This window comes from Oncorhynchus mykiss, chromosome 31 (assembly GCF_013265735.2).
Source record: "Oncorhynchus mykiss isolate Arlee chromosome 31, USDA_OmykA_1.1, whole genome shotgun sequence".
Taxonomy (NCBI): domain Eukaryota; kingdom Metazoa; phylum Chordata; class Actinopteri; order Salmoniformes; family Salmonidae; genus Oncorhynchus; species Oncorhynchus mykiss.
The window spans coordinates 32,220,681-32,241,457 of record NC_050571.1 but is presented as its reverse complement, the minus strand read 5'-3'; positions in this window follow the sequence as shown (position 1 = coordinate 32,241,457).

Sequence of the window (20,777 nt, the reverse complement as noted above, 5' to 3'; positions counted from 1 at the left end):
CACTCTAAAGTTTCCAAAACTTAACTGATTATTGCAGGCAAAAGTATGAGAAAAATCCAATCAGGAACGCAGCGGTTTCTAAATAAGAGTCCCTTCCTATGCTTCCCTATTGAGCAGTGAATGGGATATCAACGAGATTCCTTTTTCTATGGCTTCCGTAATGTGTCTAGTATCACAAGACATAGTTTCAGGCTGTACAACAACATTGCGTCAGTGTCCACCTGATGGCTCTTTGTGTATTTCTCGTGCAAAAGACAGAGGTAGCCATTTTTCCACCCGGTCTTACTGAAAAAAGCTCTGGCCCGGCTGATATATTATCCAATAGATATTTGAAAAACACCTTGAGGATTGATTATAAACAACGTTTGCCATGTTTCTGTCGATATTATGGAGCTAATTTGGAATATCTTTTGGCGTTATCGTGACCGCAATTTCCGGTCGTTTTCTCAGCCAAATGTGAAGAACTAATATTTTTTCTGGAAAAAAGGAACATTTGCGATCTAAATGGGAGTCTCGTGAGTGAAAAAATCCGAAGCTCATCAAAGGTAAACGATTTAATTTGATTGCTTTTCTGATTTTCGTGACCAGATTGCCTGCTGCTAGCTAGGCATAATGCTATGCTAGGCTATCGATAAACTTACACAAATGCTTGTCTTGCTTTGGCTGTGAAGCATATTTTCAAAGTCTAAGATGACAGGGTGATTAACAAAAGGCTAAGATGTGTTTGAATATATTTCACTTGTGATTTCATGAATATGAATATTTTCTAGTAAGATATTTTGTCCGTTGCGTTATGCTACTTAGTGTCAGTTGATGACAATTCTCCCGGATCCGGGATGGGTAGATCCAAGAGCTATTTTAAGAATGTGAAATGTCAGAAAAATAGAAGAGAGAATTATTTATTTCAGCTTTTATTTCTTTCATGAAATTCCCAGTGGGTCAGACGTTTACATACACTCAATTAGTATTTGGTAACATTGCCTTTAAAATGTTAAACTTGGGTCAAACGTTTCGGGTAGAATTCCACAAGCTTCCCACAATAAGTTAGGTGAATTTTGGCCCATTCCTCCTGACAGAGCTGGTGAAACTGAATAAGGTTTGTAGGCCTCCTTGCTCACACAAGCTTTTTCAGTTCTGCCCACACATTTTCTATAGGATTGAGGTGAGGGCTTTGTGATGGCCACTCCAATACATTGACTTTGTTGTCTTTAAGCCATTTTTCCACAACTTTGGAAGTATGCTTAGGGTCATTGTCCATTTGGAAGATCCATTTGCGACCAAGCTTCCTAACTTCCTGACTGATGTCTTGAGATGTTGCTTCAATATATCCACGTAATTTTCCTCTTCATGATGCCATCTATTTTGTGAAGTGCAACAGTCCCTCCTGCAGCAAAGCACCCCCACAACATGATGCTGCCACCCCCATGCTTCACAGTTGGGATGGTGTTCTTCGGCTTGCAAGCCTGCCCCCTTTTCCTCCAAACATGACAATGGTCATTATGGCCAAAGAGTTTACGATCCTTGTCCCCATGTGCAGTTGCAAACCGTAGTCTGGCTTTTTTATGGTGGTTTTGGAGCAGTGGCTTCTTCCTTGCTGAGCGGCCTTTCAGGTTATGTTGGTATAGGACTCGTTTTACTTTTGTACCTGTTTCCTCCATCATCTTCACAAGGTCCTTTGTTGTTGTTCTGGGATTGATTTGCATCTTTCGCACCAAAGTACATTCATGGGTGATTTCTTTTGATTTTCCCATGATGTCAAGCAAAGAGGAACTGAGTTTGAAGGTAGACCTTGAAATACATCCACAGGCACACCTCCAATTGTCTCAAATGATGTATATTACACATATTTAAATCCTTTTTTGGGATATGCACAAAACTACTTTCAAACTTCCAGTTTGTTTTATTTAACTTAGTGATCCCTTCGCATGCCAATCCCTTTAGCGGGATCAATTTGACAACATCCAGTGAAATTGCAGAGCGCCAAATTCAAACTACAGAAATATCAAGATTCAAGATTCACGACAATATAAGTGTAAAACATCAAAATACAGTTTAACTTCTTGGTAATCCAGCCACAGTGTCAGATTTCAAAAAATGCTTTACGGCAATAGCAGACCATGTGATTATCTGAGGACAGCACCCCGCATACAAAAACATGAAAATAATTTTCAACCAGGCAGGTGGCGACACAAAAGTCAGAAATAACGATATAATAAATGCCTTGCCTTTGAAGATCATCTTCTGTTTGCACTCCAAAATTTCCCAGAAACGTCACAAATTGTCCTTTTGTCTGATAATGTCCTTCTTTATGTCCCCAAAATGTCCATTTATTTGCCGCGTTTGATTCAGAAATACACCGGTTCCAACTCGCCCAACATGACTACAAAGTATCTAATAAGTTACCTGTAATCTTGTTCCAAACATTTCAAACAACGTTCCTAGTCCAACCTAAGGTATCCTAAAACATAAATAATCGATCAAATTTAAGATGGAATATACTGTGTTCAATCCCGGATAAAAACAACGTGAAGCACGCACCCAGTTCACGAGCATCAAAATAGTAGAGTCCACTTGGCTTGACACTCACAAAGAACAGCCCTACTTCTTCATATCTCAAAAGAAAACAATCAACCAATTTTTAAAGACTGTTGACATCTAGTGGAAGCCATAGGAACTGCAACCAGGTTCCTATTAAATAGGGCTTCCCATTGAAAACGAATTGAAAACACAGTGACCTCAATTTTATTTTCCTGGATGGTTTGTCCTCGGGGTTTCGCCTGCCAAATCAGTTCTGTTATACTCACAGACATTATTTTAACAGTTTTAGAAACTTTAGAGTGTTTTCTATCCTAGCTTATCCTAGCTTCTGGGCCTAAGTAACAGGCAGTTTGGGCACACTTTTCATCCGGATGTGAAAATACTGCCACTTATCCCTAAGAAGTTTTAAACCAGTACCGGTTACATTCAGGCAAGTCTCGTGACACTTGTGGGGGTTGTAGAGCAAAACGGAGAACACCATCGTCTTTGTGAGAATCCCCCCTTTCCACAGTGGGTTCCCATTAGTTTGCAGCCCAACTTCTCAGACGTTACCAAACAGAAGTAGGTACTTCGACTACCGACTTCAAAGGAGCCTCCTGACACTTGTGGGGTTCGTGAAGAAAACAGTATCCTCTTTCCATAGAGTGGGTAAAATAGTTTGTGGGCCAAACCATTTGGACCCCACAGACGTTTTCGTGAGATCACCGCTTTTTCAGAAGGTCTCGTGTTCTGACTTAAACCACTCTAGCTCTGCCACCTTTCACTGCAGACGCTGGCGGATGCAGTAGATTGAGACGCCTTCAGTGCAAAAAAACCCCAGATATCTCTAGCTTAAACTTTTTTGATGGTGCGTCAATCGACTCTAAGGGGTTAGAACTCAACTCCACTTCGATTGTAAGAGAACGAAGTAGAGCATTCCTCAATTAAGGGTTAGGAAAAATAGGATTTTGAGTGGGAATCAATTGTTTGATCCCCACAATGATAGTAAAACAAATGTGTGTGTGTGTGTGTGTGTGTGTATGTGTGTAGTCAGTGTGCATAGTCTGTGTCCGTGTGTGTGTCTGTCGTCCGTGAGTGGGTACGTGGTTGTGTGTGTTCTTAGGTGTGTGTGTGTGTGTGGGGGGGGGGGGGGGGGGTGTAATGAGAAAGTTATGGGGTGTAACGAGAGAGTGATTGAGAGTGTGAGTGAGTGAGGACACTCAAGTGCATATACAGTGTGTTCAGAGGCTATGGTAATATATTGTGGTATGATACAGCCTTTTAGATGAATAAACTGTATGTTTACTTGAAACAATGTTCTTTTCATCTTCGTCTAGATCTGTTGAAGTCGACTTCAGACACTCATCGCATCTGTTTGTTTATGTGTCACACAAAATGTAAGGTTCTGCATGTATTTTCTAACTCAGACTTGTGTTCTGTTTCATTACTGTGTTCTGTTTCATTACTTACTCTCTCTACTTAGTCTTTCGTTTTTGTTCATTGATTTCACCTGTGTTAGTTACTCACCTGGTCTCACCAGCTCCGTATTTAGTTCAGTTCATTCTGTTTGTGCCTTTGTGAGGTGTTGTTTGTTTTGACTCTACTAATCCTTTTTTAGCTCATTTGTGAGAACCAGTTATAACCTTCAGTTCTAGTTTTGATTCACCTGCCTGTTTGCCTACCTGTATATGACCATTGTTTGAATGTGACCACAATTCCTGCCTTCAGCGAAGGCGAAATAAACACCTGCTGCACTCTGCGCGTGAATCTACACCGTTTTCTCATTACATTACATTATTCATTACAGTAAATGATCAATCCATACTTTCCAGAGCTTTGAAATCAACTCTGATGGCTGAAATGATGGTCACAGACATAATTTACACGCACACACACACACACACATACATACAGTACACACACACTGACACGGTTTGGACATAAGGAATAACCTGGATGCTGCCTGCTTGCACCCAGCTGCCTCTCAGCTAGACTGGTCACTCCTTCCTCCCACCGACACAAAGACAGAGGAGGATCAGAGTGTGCGATTGTGATTGTTATTGTTGTTGACCTGTCTTAATTCTGCCTGTGTGGTGAAGGAGTCCGTGGAGAGTGGAGGGAAGTGATGATGCACAGGGTTTGTAACGCTGACGAAGCTGTAGTAATCATTTCCTGGCTGATTATTTTTTTAATCTCCTGTTGATTCTCCACGGTGCGAGGAGGAGGCATGAGGTGCGGATCTAGACGTTCATCGGCCAGGGCCAAGAGGGTTCTCATCTAATTGAGATCATTTTTATTTAACTCCAGTCTCTGTTAGTAATGGGATAAAAACAAGGTCAATAGTCCTGCTCTGCAGGGAACCCTCCAGTACTTTGTTATTATTTAGTCAATTATTTAGCTTTTTTTTGTTTAGTTGTAGAGGGATGATGATGATGATGATGTGAAATATTGATTGCGTTTGCAATGTGTGGGTCCTCATCTTAACCTCTCTAGCTCGTTTCTGATACCAGGTTTCAGGGCCAAAGTCCCACACAGGTCAGAGTCGAATGTAGCAAAAGCCTGGGTTTCTCCATCCATGGAATAAGTACTTTATAGAAGAATAGAGCTCCTCTGAGGCAAAAGTCCTATTATCCATTTGGTGCTATGGAACAATTGAGAGAGTGGTGGAAATTTAAGTGCAAACAAGGACTGGTCACTATCGGTGAAATCGCACACTTACACATTATTCAACCCATTTGTTATATATCTTTCCCTGGCACTCTGCAAATGAAAGTATTAGCCCTAAATTACTTTTCTGAAGTGAGGCCACCCATGGGTATAGTAGCCCATGCTTTGGTACAATTATGGCTCATTTGCATTTTCCAATTACACTTAAAAGGTACTGTACTTAACCTAATAGTCCACGCGTGTTGAGCAGAATCCACCTCGATTACACACAGGGCTTTTTTCCTCATCCGTAACCCTCTTAGCTCGGGAGCGTAGGCTACTATTGAATTAATCACCAGCGCTGGGAGTGGGAGATCAACCAAAAACCCTGCTGAACTCCACTCAAACACACACAATCTCCACTTGTTCGTACAGAAACTCTCCAACAAAGTAATTGGCTGTAAAACAGATTTGTTCCAATGCAATTATACAGTTGAAGTGTAATGTATTGAGCTGGGTATAGGTGAGCTGGACTAGACATCCACAAAAAGGGGTATATCAAATTAAGTGCCTAGGCCCAGTGGTCTATAAGCTATCCTGCTGTCAAAATCCCTCAACCCTCACCCAAAAAAGGATATATACTGTATGTTTTAGTAAGGTACTAAATATTTCAACCTCAAGCTACCAACATATTTTACATACAGTGCATTTGGAAAGTATTCAGACCCCTTGACTTTTTCCCAAAATTTTTCCCACATTTTGTTATTTTAGATATATAATTGCCAGATATAATTGGCAGATGTTATAAATATATAAGGACATATCACAAAGGCACTGTATATCACATGTTCAGTAGAATAACACTTTTTCTGAGAATACACACCTATACAGCACTTTGTGTACATTCAGAGGGTAGCTGGTTTCTGTGTTACAGTTTTTGTTGCCAGCTAAGAACATATCTAAGGTCACTTTGATTTTGTACATGGTCATACCCTGTTATGACCAGGTATAACCATAGGCAAGTACACAAGGTCTCTGCAGGTGATCTGTCTATTTCACTGATACAGGTCCCCCTCCACCCTCTGATGATATGTATAATGTAATATTATGTCTCCAGAGAAACCTGGATACAAATTAATACTTCTTAAAAATGTGCCTTACAATATCTTCTGTAGGTGGGTTCTGAGTCCTGTATTGCAGTTCTATGAAATATTTGTACCAGATTTTGTATACCATACGCACACAAGTAAGGTAACTTTGGTTTTGTACAGTGTCATACTATAGGTGGTATTGAAAAGTACAATCTCAGGCGAGTACATCTTGGGGATCTACATCTCTGGTTCCTCCACCCTTTGGTGGTATGGATAACTTGTAATCATGTCTCCAGAGAAAACTGGATTCAAATAACCTTAAAAGCACCAACAGGGGTCAATGTTGACCCCAAGGGGTAGGTTTTAAACCTTCTAAAAATGTTGGACTTTGTCAATCAACTAGTTAATGACAAAAAAATAATACAATTTACCATGATTTCTATGTTAATATGTTATAATTAAGTGTATGATTTTCTGTACCAAATATTAGGTTCTGCTTTTGTGATGTATCAAATACTTATGTCATGCAATAAAATGCAAATTAATTACTTAAAAATCATACAATGTGATTTTCTGGATTTTTGTTTTAGATTCCGTCTCTCACAGTTAAAGAAAATTACAGACCTCTACATGCTTTGTAAGAGGAAAACCTGCAAAATCGGCAGTGAATCAAATACTTGTTCTCCCCACTGTATATATATTAGAGGTCGGCCGATTAATCGGAATGGCCGATTAATTAGGGCCAATTTCAAGTTTTCATAACAATCGGAAATCGGTATTTTTGGGCTCCGATTTTGCCCATTTTTTTATTTATATATATTTTTTTATACCTTTCTTTAACTAGGCATGTCAGTTAAGAACACATTCTTATTTTCAATGACGTTCTAGGAACGGTGGGTTAACTGCCTTGTTCAGGGGTAAAACGACAGATTTTCACCTTGTCAGCTCGGGGGATCCAATCTTGCAACCTTACAGTTAACTAATCCAACGCTCTAACCACCTGCCTCTCATTGTACTCCACGAGGAGCCTGCCTGTTACACAAATGCAGTAGAAGCCAAGGTAAGTTGCTAGCTAGCATTAAACTTATCTTATAAAAAACAATCAATCAATCATAATCACTATTTATAACTACACATGGTTGATGATATTACTTGTTTATCTAGCGTGTCCTGCGTTGCATATAATCGATGCAACGCTGGGGGATGATTTAACAAAAGCGCATTTTCGAAAAAAGCACAATCGTTGGACGACTGTACATAACCATAAACACCAATGCCTTTCTTAAAATCAATACACAGAAGTATATATTTTTTTACCTGCATATTAGCTAAAAGAAATCCAGGTTAGCAGGCAATATTAACTAGGTGAAATTGTGTCATTTCTCTTGCGTTCATTGCATGCAGAGTCAGGGTATATGAAACAGTTTGGGCAGCCTGGCTCATTGTGAACTAATTTGCCAGAATGTTACGTAATTATGACATAACATTGAAGGTTGTGCAATGTAACAAGAATATTTAGACTTAGGGATGCCACCTGTTAGATAAAATACTGAACGGTTCCGTATTTCACTGAAATAATAAACGTTTTGTTTTCGAAATGATCGTTTCCGGATTCGACCATATTAATGACCAAAGGCTCGTATTTCTGTATGTTGTTATGTTATAATTAAGCAAGCACAGCGTTGTTTATGACTTCAAGCCTATCAGCCTAATGGCTGGTGTAACCAATGTGAAATGGCTAGCTAGTTAGCGGGGTGCGCGCTAATAGTGTTTCAAACATAACTTGCTCTTAGACTTGGAGTAGTTATTCCCCTTGCTCTGCAATGGCCGCGGCTTTTGTGGAGTGATGGGTAACGCTGCTTCGAGGGTGGCTGTTGTCGTTGTGTTCCTGGTTCGAGCCCAGGTAGGGGCGAGGAGAGGGACGGAAGCTATACTGTTACACTGGCAATACTAAAGTGCCTATAAGAACATCCAATAGTCAAAGGTATATGAAATACAAATGGTATAGAGAGAAACACTCCTATAAATACTATATTAACTACAACCTAAAACCTCTTACCTTGGAATATTGAAGTCTCATGTTAAAGGAACAACCAACTTTCATGTGTTCTCATGTTCTGAGCAAGGAACTCAAACGTTAGCTTTTTTACATACTGCACATACTGCACGTTGCACTTTGTTTTTGCATTATTTAAACCAAATTGAACATGTTTCATTATTTATTTGAGGCTAAATAGATTTTTATTGACGTATTATATTAAGTTAAAATAAGTGTTCAGGGGCCTCCCGGGTGGCACAGTGGTTAAGGGCACTGTACTCTAGCGCCAGCTGTGCCACTAGAGACTCTGGGTTCACACCTAGGCTCTGTCGCAACTGGCTGCAACCGGGAGGTCCGTGGGGCGACGCACAATTGGCCTAATGTCGTCCGCGGTAGGGATATCCTTGTCTCATCGCGCATCAGCGCGCGCTAACCAAGGTTGCCAGGTGCACGGTGTTTCCTCCAACACATTGGTGCGGCTGGCTTCCGGGTTGACCTCTAATATATATATATATTTACCCTTTATATCACCATTTTCATGGTATCCAATTGGTAGTTACAGTCTTGTAACTCGGGAGAGGTGAAAGTCGAGAGCCGTGTATCCTCCAAAACACAACCCAACCAAACCGCACTGCTTCCTGACACAATGCCCGCTTAACCTGGAAGGCAGCCACAACAATGTGTCGGAGGAAACCGGCCTGCCACAGGACTCACTAGAGAGTGATGGGACAAGGACATCCCTGCCGACGTCAGGATCTCTAGTGGTACAGCTAGCACTGTGATGCAGTGCTTTGGACCACGGCGACACTCGGGAGGCGATTAGAGCTTTTTAATGGAAATTCCAAAGCCAGAAATAGTAAACATTCAATTGTCAAAACATTGCAAATATTCCATTGTCTCTGTCAGGTTCACATGGATACATATGAAATTACTAATTAAGTTTTGAATATCACTTAGTTTTATTCGATGACTTTATAATTTAAAGTCATCATCTCATCTCTGCTCAGGCAATAGCAGTCAGCCAGCCAGACCATGTAAGGGTATCTGCTCGCCATACTGTACTGTCTTTAGTCATCCTAGTAAGCTAGCCTGCCTAAGTATGCTGCAGAATTGTCTGACAATCATTTTACTAGTTTTTCAAAGTAGATACTTTCACAAACTGTCTCTATCCCTCTCTCTCATTGTTGTGTTGTGTATATTCCTCTCACATATACTGGCGTATGTGGTCTGTGTGTAACTAACCTAATGTAGTAGGCGTAAAAGTGTATCCATCTCTGTCCAAGCTGGAAAAGAACAGGCACAATGGATTATGGTCATTGCAGTTAATTACCACATTTGTGCAATGAACTAAGTTGAATATTTGCTTAATGAAAACTACAACTCCCTTCAGCCCAACGTCCCATATAGTCCCTGACTTAATTTATCTTGTGAATGATTTGATTTCTCTCTAGAGAAACGGCACGTTGGGTTCACACAAAAAAATAATTGAAGTAATTGAACCAACGTCAGTCAATTAGTTATTTGATAACCGAAACCTCCCCCCAAATATTGGTATATCGCTCAGCACTACTAAATAGTAAACATTGTGAGAAAAGCATAAAATTTGGCAAAGAGGTAGATAGATGTATGTACCCTAAAAATATATAAACTCAGCAAAAAAAGAAACGTCCCTTTTTCAGGACCCTGTCGTTCAAAGATCATTCGGAAAAATCCAAATAACTTCACAGATGTTCATTGTAAAGGGTTGAAACACTGTTTCCCATGCTTGTTCAATGAACCATAAACAATTAATTAACATGCACCTGTGGAACGGTCGTTAAGACACTAACAGCTTACAGACGTAGGCAAATAAGGTCACAGTTATGAAAACTTAGGACACTAAAGAGGCCTTTCTACTGATTCTGAAAAACACCAAAAAGACAACGATGCAACAACGATGCCCAGGGTTCCTGCTCATCTGCGCTAACGTGCCTTTGGCATGCCGCAAAGAGGCATGAGGACTGCAGATGTGGCCAGGGCAATAAATTGCATTGTCCGTACTGTGAGACGCCTAAGACCGCGTTACAGGGAGACAGTGGCAGACCACATGGCAGTGACAGACAGTCTGCAGTGGCAGACCACGTGTAACAACACCTGCACAGGATCGGTACATCTGAACATCACACCCACTGGACAGGTACAGGGTGGCAACAACAACTGCCAAAGTTACACTAGGAATGCACAATCCCTCCATCAGTGCTCAGACTGTCCGCAATAGGCTGAGAGAGGCTGGACTGAGGGCTTGTAGGCCTGATTTAAGGCAGGTCCTCACCAGACATCACTGGCAAAAATGTTGCCTATAGGCACAAACCCACCGTCGCTGGACAAGACAGGACAGGCAAAAAGTGCTCTTCACTGACGAGTCACAGTTTTGTCTCACCAAGGGTGATGGTCGGATTTGCGTTTATCGTCGAAAAAATGAGTGTTACACCGAGGCCTGTACTCTGGAGAGGGATCAATTTGGAGGTGGAGGGTCCGTCATGGTCTGGGGCGGTGTGTCACAGCATCATCGGACTGAGCTTGTTGTCATTGCAGGCAATCTCAACGCTGTGCGTTACAGGGAAAACATCCTCCTCCCTCATGTGGTACCCTTCCTGCAAGCTCATCCTGACATGACCCTCCAGCATGACAATGCCACCAGCCATACTGCTCGTTCTGTGCATGATTTCCTGCAAGACAGGAATGTCAGTGTTCTGCCATGGCCAGCGAAGAGCCCAGATCTCAATCTCATTGAGCACATCTGGGACCTGTTGGTGAGGGCTAGGGCCATTCCCCCCAGAAATGTCCGGGACTTGAAGGTGCCTTGGTGGAAGAGTGAGGTCACATCTCACAGCAAGAACTGGCAAATCTGGTGCACTACAGTACTTAATGCAGCTGGTGGCCACACCAGATTCTGACTGTTACTTTTGATTTTGACCCTCCTTTTCTTCAGGGACATATTATTCCATTTCTGTCACATGTCTGTGGAACTTGTTCAGTTTATGTTTCAGTTGTTGAATCTTGTTATGTTCATACAAATATTTACACATGTTAAGTTTGCTGAAAATAATCACAGTTGACAGTGAGAGGATGTTTCTTTTTTAGATATGGAGTTTAGATATGGAGCTACCCGAGATTAACCCGTGGGTCAGCATGCCAGTCACTATAACAAAAACATAGATATAGATATGTAGATCTTTCAGAAAAGTTCATTTCAAGTAACTATGAATGATATTCATCAAAATATTGGTTAAAAACATGAAAACAAAAACACACGTTTTAAAACATCAAATTAGACTATAAATGTTTAAACATTGTTAAATAAACAGAGTGTACAAAACATTTGGAGCACTGCTCTTTCCATGACATAGACTGACCACATGAATCCAGGTGAAAGCTATGATCCCTTATTTAGGTCACCTGTTAAATCCACTTCAATCAGTATAGATGAAGGGGAGGAGTCGGGGGAAAAAATCTTCAAATCTTCAGACAATTAAGACATGATTTGTGTATGTTTGACATTCAGAGGGTGAATGGGGAAGACAAAATATGTAAGTGCCTTTGAACAGGGTATGGTTTTAGATGCCAGGCACACCAGCTTGAGTGGGTCAAGAACTGCAACACTGCTGCAGTTTCCCGTGTGTATCAAGAATGGTCCACCATCCAAAAGACATCCAGTCAACATGACACAACTGTGGGAAACATTGGAGTCAACATGGACCAGCATCCCTGTGGAATGCCTTTGACACATTGTAGAATAGATGCCCCAATGAATTTAGGCTGTCCTGAGGCCAAAATGGGTGCAACTCAATAAAATGCTTTGGACACTCAGTGTATATGCTTATTTTGGGGGGTATTTAAACTTCTTATGGCTGCAAGGGCAGTATTGAGTAGCTTGAATGACAAGGTGCCCAGAGGTGCCCAGAGTAAACTATCTGCTCCTCAGGCCCAGTTGCTAATATATGCATATTATTATTAGTATTGGATAGAAAACACTCTGACGTTTCTAAAACTGTTTGAATGATGTCTGTGAGTATAACAGAACTCATATGGCAGGCAAAAACCTGAGAAGAAATCTAAACAGGAAGTGGGAAATCTGAGGTCGGTCGATTTTCAATCCAGCCCCTATTGAGTACACAGTGGGATATTGGTTATGTTGCACTTCCTAAGGCTTCCACTAGATGTCAACCGTCTTTAGAAACTTGTTTGAGGATTCTACTGTGAGGGGGAGAGAATGAGAGGGGAATGAGTCAGAGGTCTGCCAGCAGTCACGCACTGGTCACGCGCATTTCACATGAGAGGTAGCTCGCGCTCCTTTTCTGAAGACAAAGGAATTCTCCGGTTGGAACATTATTGAAGTTTTATGTTAAAAACATCCTAAAGATTGATTCCGTACATCGTTTGACATGTTTCTACAAACAGTAACAGAACTTTTTGACATTTCGTCTGCAACTAGGGAATGCGCTTCATGACTTTGGGATTTGTTTACCAAATGTGCTAACAAAAGTGGCTCTTTGGACATAAATGATAGACATTATTGAACAAATCAAACATTTAATGTGGAACTGGGATTCCAGGGAGTGCATTCTGATGAAGAACATCAAAGGTAAGTGAATATTTATAATGTTATTTCTGATTTCTGTTGACTCCAACATGGCGGATATCTCTATTTGTTTTCTGAGCGCCGTTCTTCAGATTATTGCATGGTTTGCTTTTTCCGTAAAGCTTTTTTGAAATCTGACACAGCGTTTGCATTAAGGAGAAGTGTATCTATATTTCCATGTCTAACACTTATATTTTAATCGACATTTATAATGAGTATTTCTGTAAAATTATGTGGCTCTCTGCAATATCACTGGATATTTTTGGAACTAGTGAAGATAACGCGCCAATGTATACTGAGATTTTTTTATATAAATATGCCCTTTATCGAACAAAACACACATGTATTGTGTAACATGGAGTTCTATGAGTGTCTTCTGATGAAGATCATCAAAGGTTAGTGATTCATTTTATCTCTATTTGTGCTTTTTTGACTCCTCTCTTTGACTGGAAAAATGGCTTAATTTTTCTGTGACTTGGCGGTGACCTAACATAATCGTTTGTGGTGCTTTTGCTGTAAAGCCTATTTGAAATCGTACACTTTGGTGGGATTAACAACAAGATTACCTTTAAAATGGTATAAGATGCATATATGTTTGAGGAATTTTAATTATGAGATTTTTTTTGTTTGAATTTGGCGCTCTGCACTTCCACTGGCTGTTGTTAACGGGATTGCAGCCCTAAGAAGTTTTAAACAATTTAGTTGTGTTACAAAAGGTTAATAAAATAAAAAGGGTTACTTTGTAATCATTACCAATATGGGGTAAAAACAATACACTTTTAAATAAGCTCCAAATATTTTGTCTTTTTTTAGGGATATGTGTCCTATTTCAACATTGATTTAAAAAAAATAAAAAAATAAATTGATTTCAAAATCAAAATTACCACAAAGGACTTGAATTTTGTAAAAATTAATATTCATACAGAAACACAAAACAACAATTTACTTTTGTTATGAACAAGTTGATTCACAAAGTCATGAAAAAAATTGAACAATTTAATAAACTTGGGCTATGTTAAAAACAAAAAAAAAGGATATGCCTCTGGGGTCATTCTGACCCCTCTCGGTAGCTTGAGGGTTAAGTTTAGGTCCAGACGATTTCCATTGCTTTGATGTGATTTATCTCTGTGTCAACACATGACATTGTCACTCTATCTCCCTCTCAGAACACCACTGAGCGATCTCCTGAGCTCTTTATACCTTCCATTTATTCAATATGACTAACATTACGTGGCTCTTTCAGTGAATGCGTTGAAAATGCGTTTTGACATGTAAAGGGGAGTCTCCTCAAGCTAGCAGGGGGGATATTACCAGATTTCAGATGCTCTTTTTGTCGTTCTTCCCTTGTTTTATATCCCTTTTCTGTTGTAATGTTTCATTTATTCCCCACTTCATACAGCATCTGTGAAGAAGATGGCCTCTTTTACTGAACCCTTTTCTCTGTGTCCCCAGTCAATTTGGTTCATTATGTCTGTTCCACTTCTCCATGGGCACGTGCATACGCACACACACACAAAATATGGTGCTAATCTTTTTCTTCGAAGTAGAGAGTCAGAGAGACTTGATATGGAAATGATAGAGGTATGAATGATTCATGATACAACCCCGAAATCATGGTGTGTGTGTGGGTGTGTGTGTGCCCACGCACATCTGTATGTGTTGATATTAACCATGATTGGTAAAACACACTTTAAAACCCATTTAAAGTCAAAGTAATGGATTCAAATATGTTTGTTGATTTCATTTTGCATTTTGGCGCAGCTCAATCAAATCTTAAAATGGATACTTCCCATATTTTTGCTTAATTAAAAACATGCATGTCACTGCTCTCGCAAAGTTCACACTCTGAGAAAGAACATATTGAAATGAATTGTTCATCAACGCAAGACACCAAGAGAAACAACAATCGAGTCATTGCAGAGCAGTTTGGAATCAATTTAGACATTGAGAGTAGGAGTGAGTACATAAGCTGCCAAAATGTACAGAACCAGGTCAATAGTCAATGGATCAAGCACTAAGTAATGTAGCTGGACCTAGTTAATTAGACCAGCCATATGTTGTGTTCTGCAGAGCACAGTATTGTTATGGCCACAGATCAGACGTGGTTCTGTGTTCCAGGTTCCAGAAGTGGCAGAGCCACGGTTCTTCACAGCTTGTTGTTGGAGAGCGCTGAGAGAGAATGTGACGAATCTACACAAACCTGTTTTTTTTGTAATATTCTGACACGTTTCACTCAGAGAGGCAGAAGATACTTTCAGCTGTTTGTAATGAGACTGATGCAGCGGGTTAGAGATGTACCATTTTCTCCTTTTCCACTGCCCAGGGGAGGGAAACACAGGTTCAAAGGGTTGGTGGTGGAATACCTCAACTGATTTACAAGATCACAAAGCAACGCACCTGATATCTGTAGAAGTAACACAGTTCTACCTCTGGGGGGGAGATGGAATAAAACAGTTCACCTGTAGACAACCCAGTATCATATCACACCATCTGTAGATCACTCGCTACATCCCACCACAGAAGAAGACATTAGCATAACACACAGTTGTTCAGTTCTCGATTGATCTGAAGTGTTGTGTACACATACACGGAACGTTGAGGGCTCATTCCGCGCTCTGAGAACAAACAGGTTCAGGTGAACAGTAAGAAAACAAACATGTGGAGTAAAAGTTCAAGTGAAAGATTTTGTATCAGTAAGGTGACCGGAGGCCTGCGGGAGGACAGGGTGGAGGAGGTTATACAATACAGCTGTTGAAGGACTAGGAGGATACAAAATATTCATGTTGTGTGTAATATCATTCTGGATCGTTATGGACTACTACATGTGAACCACACAGTGCAGATTGGTGGGAATATGTGGGTAGACTGAGTTTCCAAAGCCCATACAGTGGAGAGGAATGAACAGCCTGAGTGGAGAGGATGGCTTGTACTTAAACAGAGGCCGTTGGATTAGCATCATAATGCAATCACTTTTAAGGGATTTTCATAATGTTATATAAAATGAAACATTTTTGAAGAAGGCTAAGAACAATATAATTGTTTGCGTGATTCTTAATGATATTAAGTTGTTAAATAAAACTTCCAAGGACAGCATGTCGATAATCTGTGAATTTAAATCTCCCACGATTCAATAGGTTGAACAAGCTGTGATTTAAAGTTGAGGCCTATTGATGGATAACTTTAATGATATCCTACCTCTATCAGCCATTCTACAGGGAACTCGTCTGACATTTAGGTATCTTCTCCGCTGCCTGTGGCGTTTGGTTAATGCTAATTTACCAATGGCGATCTCTCTGATTGGGCCATTACTTGCTCTCTGACATCCTGTTAAAGGTTCTATTTCCTGTGCTCTCGGAGGGTTAATGAGGTGTGGGAGAAACATTTCATTCTGCCAGCGTTTTCTTCTGCCTGCCCTCATTTACATCGCAGGAGGGAGGCATGAGCAAACGCTCCTAAACAGAAGGGGTGTTCTTCGTAGGAGCAATGGGAATTATGATTTGAGACAATTACGACGTCCAAAAGGCCATGAGATGGGGATGAATGGGATGGGAGTCGTTATGCGAGGCAGAGCGTTGCGGTGAAGTTGTACAGGGGGAAATGGGAGGAGTGCACGGATGATCATCAGGAGTTGTCATGAGAAAAAGACAACTTTTTCCTGGTGATGTGAAACAATCAGCAGGGAGGGAAACGGAGGCCTGAATAGCTTGTGATCATATCTTATTACACCATTGCTGAGTTTTTCCTCTAATGGAAACGTTGCGCTTTTATATGTATGAGCCAGGCTTTGTATTCATTTAAACATGAAAATGGGGCGATTTTCAGACGGCTGGTAAACATCCAGCATTTTCAGAGGAAGAGATTGTAAAATATCTCACACAGATCCATTCCAACCTGGATGAAACAAATAGGAAAAACACATTTTCCTACAGATGACTCTCCTTTTCACTATTTTGCTTCTCTGCGCCCTGCCTGCCTGTCTGCCTGTGCTGCTCTCTGATCGTAATAGTCTCTAATTATATGTGATTATGCGTAAATCTCTCTGGATAAAAGGACCAAAGGAATAACATCATTACACTAAACCATGTCATTTAGACTTCTGTTTGCTATGCATATCAGGGGGTCTGCTAAAAATACTGCAGGCCCTCTCCTTGTGTTATCCTAGCTCAGTGCTGCCTCCATCCAACACACAGATTGTCACACCAACCCACAACCCCGTATATGATTACCATCCTCCGATATTATGTTCATATCTATAATAGAATTTGAACATAAGCAGCTACGTGACACACGCACACTGCTCCGCTCTTTGGATAATTGCCATCACTTAAATATTAATGCATTTCGCTTGTCTACAAGTTAGTGGGCCGCACTGGTGCGTTTGCGTGCAGATGGCGGGCGTCTGAAAATAAAGATCAAAGACAGGAGAAATCCCATTTGTTCCACTCCCGACGTAATGCCGCGGCTTTAACATAATCTGCCTGTTTGATTTCTGGGCACAGTAAGAAAAGCTGAATTTGAGATTTGCCTGGCCCAGATGGTGGAAACTGATATCCCGGCCAGTTAGATTGGGAACAGCAAACCAGATCAGAGCAAAGCAGTAGCACACTTCTCTTTGCTTTGCTGATCGTCGGTTTCGTTCAGTTTGTCCTGTTTTAGTCAGTCTCATCTGGGTTGCAATGTTGTTTTGAGAGTCTCTGTCGTTCCATTGTCCAGAAGGACAAGTGATATGTTGTGCTATCTATACATGTTGTGTTTCATGTTGTCTAGAGGTGAGAGGTGAGATAAGACGGTTACCATAAATACCATCATCTGAGATACATGCCGTATCTCTATTGGACTGAGAGGACCATCCTCCTCAGTGAAATTTCATACAAATAAAAATAGTAAAACACTAAATATGTGTTATTTTTTAGATAAAACTATACTAAATATATTAATGTCACCAAATAATTGATCAAAACACACTATTTTGCAATGAAGGTCTATATTCACTTCAACAGCACTCTCTAGGTCAGCACCATGGTGTAGCCGGAGGACAGCTAGCTTCTGTCCTCCTCTGGATCCATTTACTTCAATACAAAACCTAGGAGGCTCGTAGGCTTCCTCCCCTTCCTTAGACCTACATGGTAGTTATGATCACTTCTGCAGGATGTCCTCCAACCAATCAAAGCTTTTTCAGTATGAACTGACATGTTGTCCATGTAATCATATGATTAGTATCAGAGAATGAACCTAGTGCGTTGCATTCTGGTTGTGCCGCAGAGCATTATGGGGGGGTTCTATGTGTTGAACCTCTTTCATTCTCTGTGGTACACGGATAATATGCAAATTAAAGGCGAGGGTCGACCTCTGCCTGAGATCAGTTTCATGAAAAAATATGAAAAGGTGAGGGCGTTCAATTCCAATTGGTATCAAAAGTATAGCTGGTTAACTGGGAGCCTTTCATCAAGCCGCCTGTATTGCTGGCCTTGACTGCTTTTTGGAAAGTCTGAGCCTTTGGCGAAAGAGGGGTACAGTGACCTGAAGAGCATTGATCATTCAGCTAAACGGAAAAACAAAAGCAGGGAGCATATAAGATTCAAGCTTCTGGGAAAAAGCTGCATCATTCAAAATGCGCAACACAACGAGAAAAAAGAAACGGATGTTCACAAGCGGCTTATAAACACCGCTGAGGTTTTGGGCATTCAATAATTGGCTTTTAGAGGACACAACGAGAGGGAATGTTCCGCAAACTAACAAGAGCGACCACAAGGAGCTTGCAGCAGTAATTGCACGCTACGATGCTTTACTTGCTGAACATATGGAACTTTCTACTGTATTTTCTGGGATCATTCAGAATGATTTGATAGCTTCCATCGCATCATCCGTTAAAAGTTAGATTAAAGACAGAGGTTGACGCAGTGCAGTTTCTTTGCGCACTCATGTAGGCTTTCCACTTTCCTCCGGTATTTATTTAACAAAGATGATAACACATAATCACTCCGAACAGACAAAAGCAAAACCGCATTAAATAAATGTTGCAGCAGCCTAGCTTGTTATGACTGCAATCCCGATATCGGGATAAGTGTCATCAACAACCACTGAATAGCATAGCGCTACATTCAATAAATATTACTGCAAATATTTATATTCATGAAATCGTGTCAGATTTTGAAATGATGCTTTTCAGCGAAAGCAATCCAATCGTTTGTGTAAGTTTATCGATCTCACTACAAAACATTAAGTACACTTAGCATCAGGAAGCTCGGTCACGAAAATCAGAAAAGCAATCAAATTAATCGTTTACCTTTGATGATCTTCGGATGTTTTCACTCACGAGACTCCCAGTTACACAACAAATGTTCTGTTTCTTCCATAAAGAAGATTTTAATATCCAAAATACCTGTTTGTTTGTCGCGTTATGTTCAGAAATCCACAGGAAAGAGCGGTCACGACAACGCAGACGAAAATTCCAAATAGTTTCCATAATGTCCACAGAAACATGTCAAAAGTTTTTTATAATCAATCCTCAGGTTGTTTTTAAAATATATAATCAATAATATATCAACCGCAAATGTCTTTCACAGTAGGAGAGGGGAAAACAATGGCTGTCCAAATTCTTTTGCTTGAGCAAAACTCATGTGACCACTTGACGCGATGTTATCGTTATGGCTCATTTTTCAAAATAAAAGCCTGAAACTATGTCTGAAGACTGTTGACACCTTGAGGAAGCGATAGGAATCTGGTTCATATCCCTTTAAATCCAGCAAAGGGAGGCTATGGAACATGGAGTTTTCGAAATAGAAGCCACTTCCAGTTTTGATTTTCATCACGTTTTCGGCCGGCAATATCAGTTCTGTTATACTCACAGACAATATTTTGACAGTTTTGGAAACTTTAGAGTGTTTTCTATCCAATACTAATAATATGCATATATTAGCAACTGAGACTGAGTAGCTGGCTGTTTACAATGGGCACCTTTTCATCCAAGCTACTCAATACTGCCCCTGCAGACATAAAAAGCTAGGCTACACCTAAACATTTGACATTTGACTTACTGTCTGGGATGAAAACGAGACCATTTTCAGTCAGATCAACTCTAGACGACTATTAAGAACAGATGCATACAGCCTATGTGTGCTGTGCAGGGTAACTAATTGGTAACGTTCTGTATTTAAAGTCCATTTGGGTGTGAGGAGAAAATGTGAATGTGATCAAATTTGGTTTATATTCAAAATTGGGCTGGCTAGGCTGCCTATACATTTTCAATCCAAAATGATTAACTGTAATTAATCAATCAACATAATAGTGATGACAGATGTAAGTGCATTTTTATAAGGCCTGCAGTTGCATAGGCCTGCACGATGCAAACATGCATAAAGAAAGCTCAGCCCTGTGAGTTCTATTGTCTATCAGCTGTTGTCCCTGTGTCTGGGTAGAGGAAATCCCCCTCCTAATCTAGTCTAAATATAATTCATATGAACAAGTATAAGGTTGCTGCAGTTTGACAGGGTTTTCACCCCTGTTAACAGATAAGGAAAATGTAGTGTCCCAGTGGGTAAAAACTGCCTCCCAACTCTGGTTGCCACCAGTCTGCTTGCTGTTGTCAGTTATCGTCAGGTATGTGGATGATCGGGGCTTCATTCAGGAACGTTTCTTGGGCTACTTTGATGTGTCAAGTGGGCGAGATGCTCAGTCTTTGTTTAACTTCGTGGACAAACTTGTTCAAACCTACGATGGCACAGCTGTAATGAAATGTTTCTGCTATTTGTATTTCCAGCTAAGTCCCCTCCTGTTCCCTCCTGTATATGAGAAGTGATCTCCACTCCACTACCATTGTCAACTCTCTCCTGACATGAACTGAAGCCACGTCTCATGTGCCCTC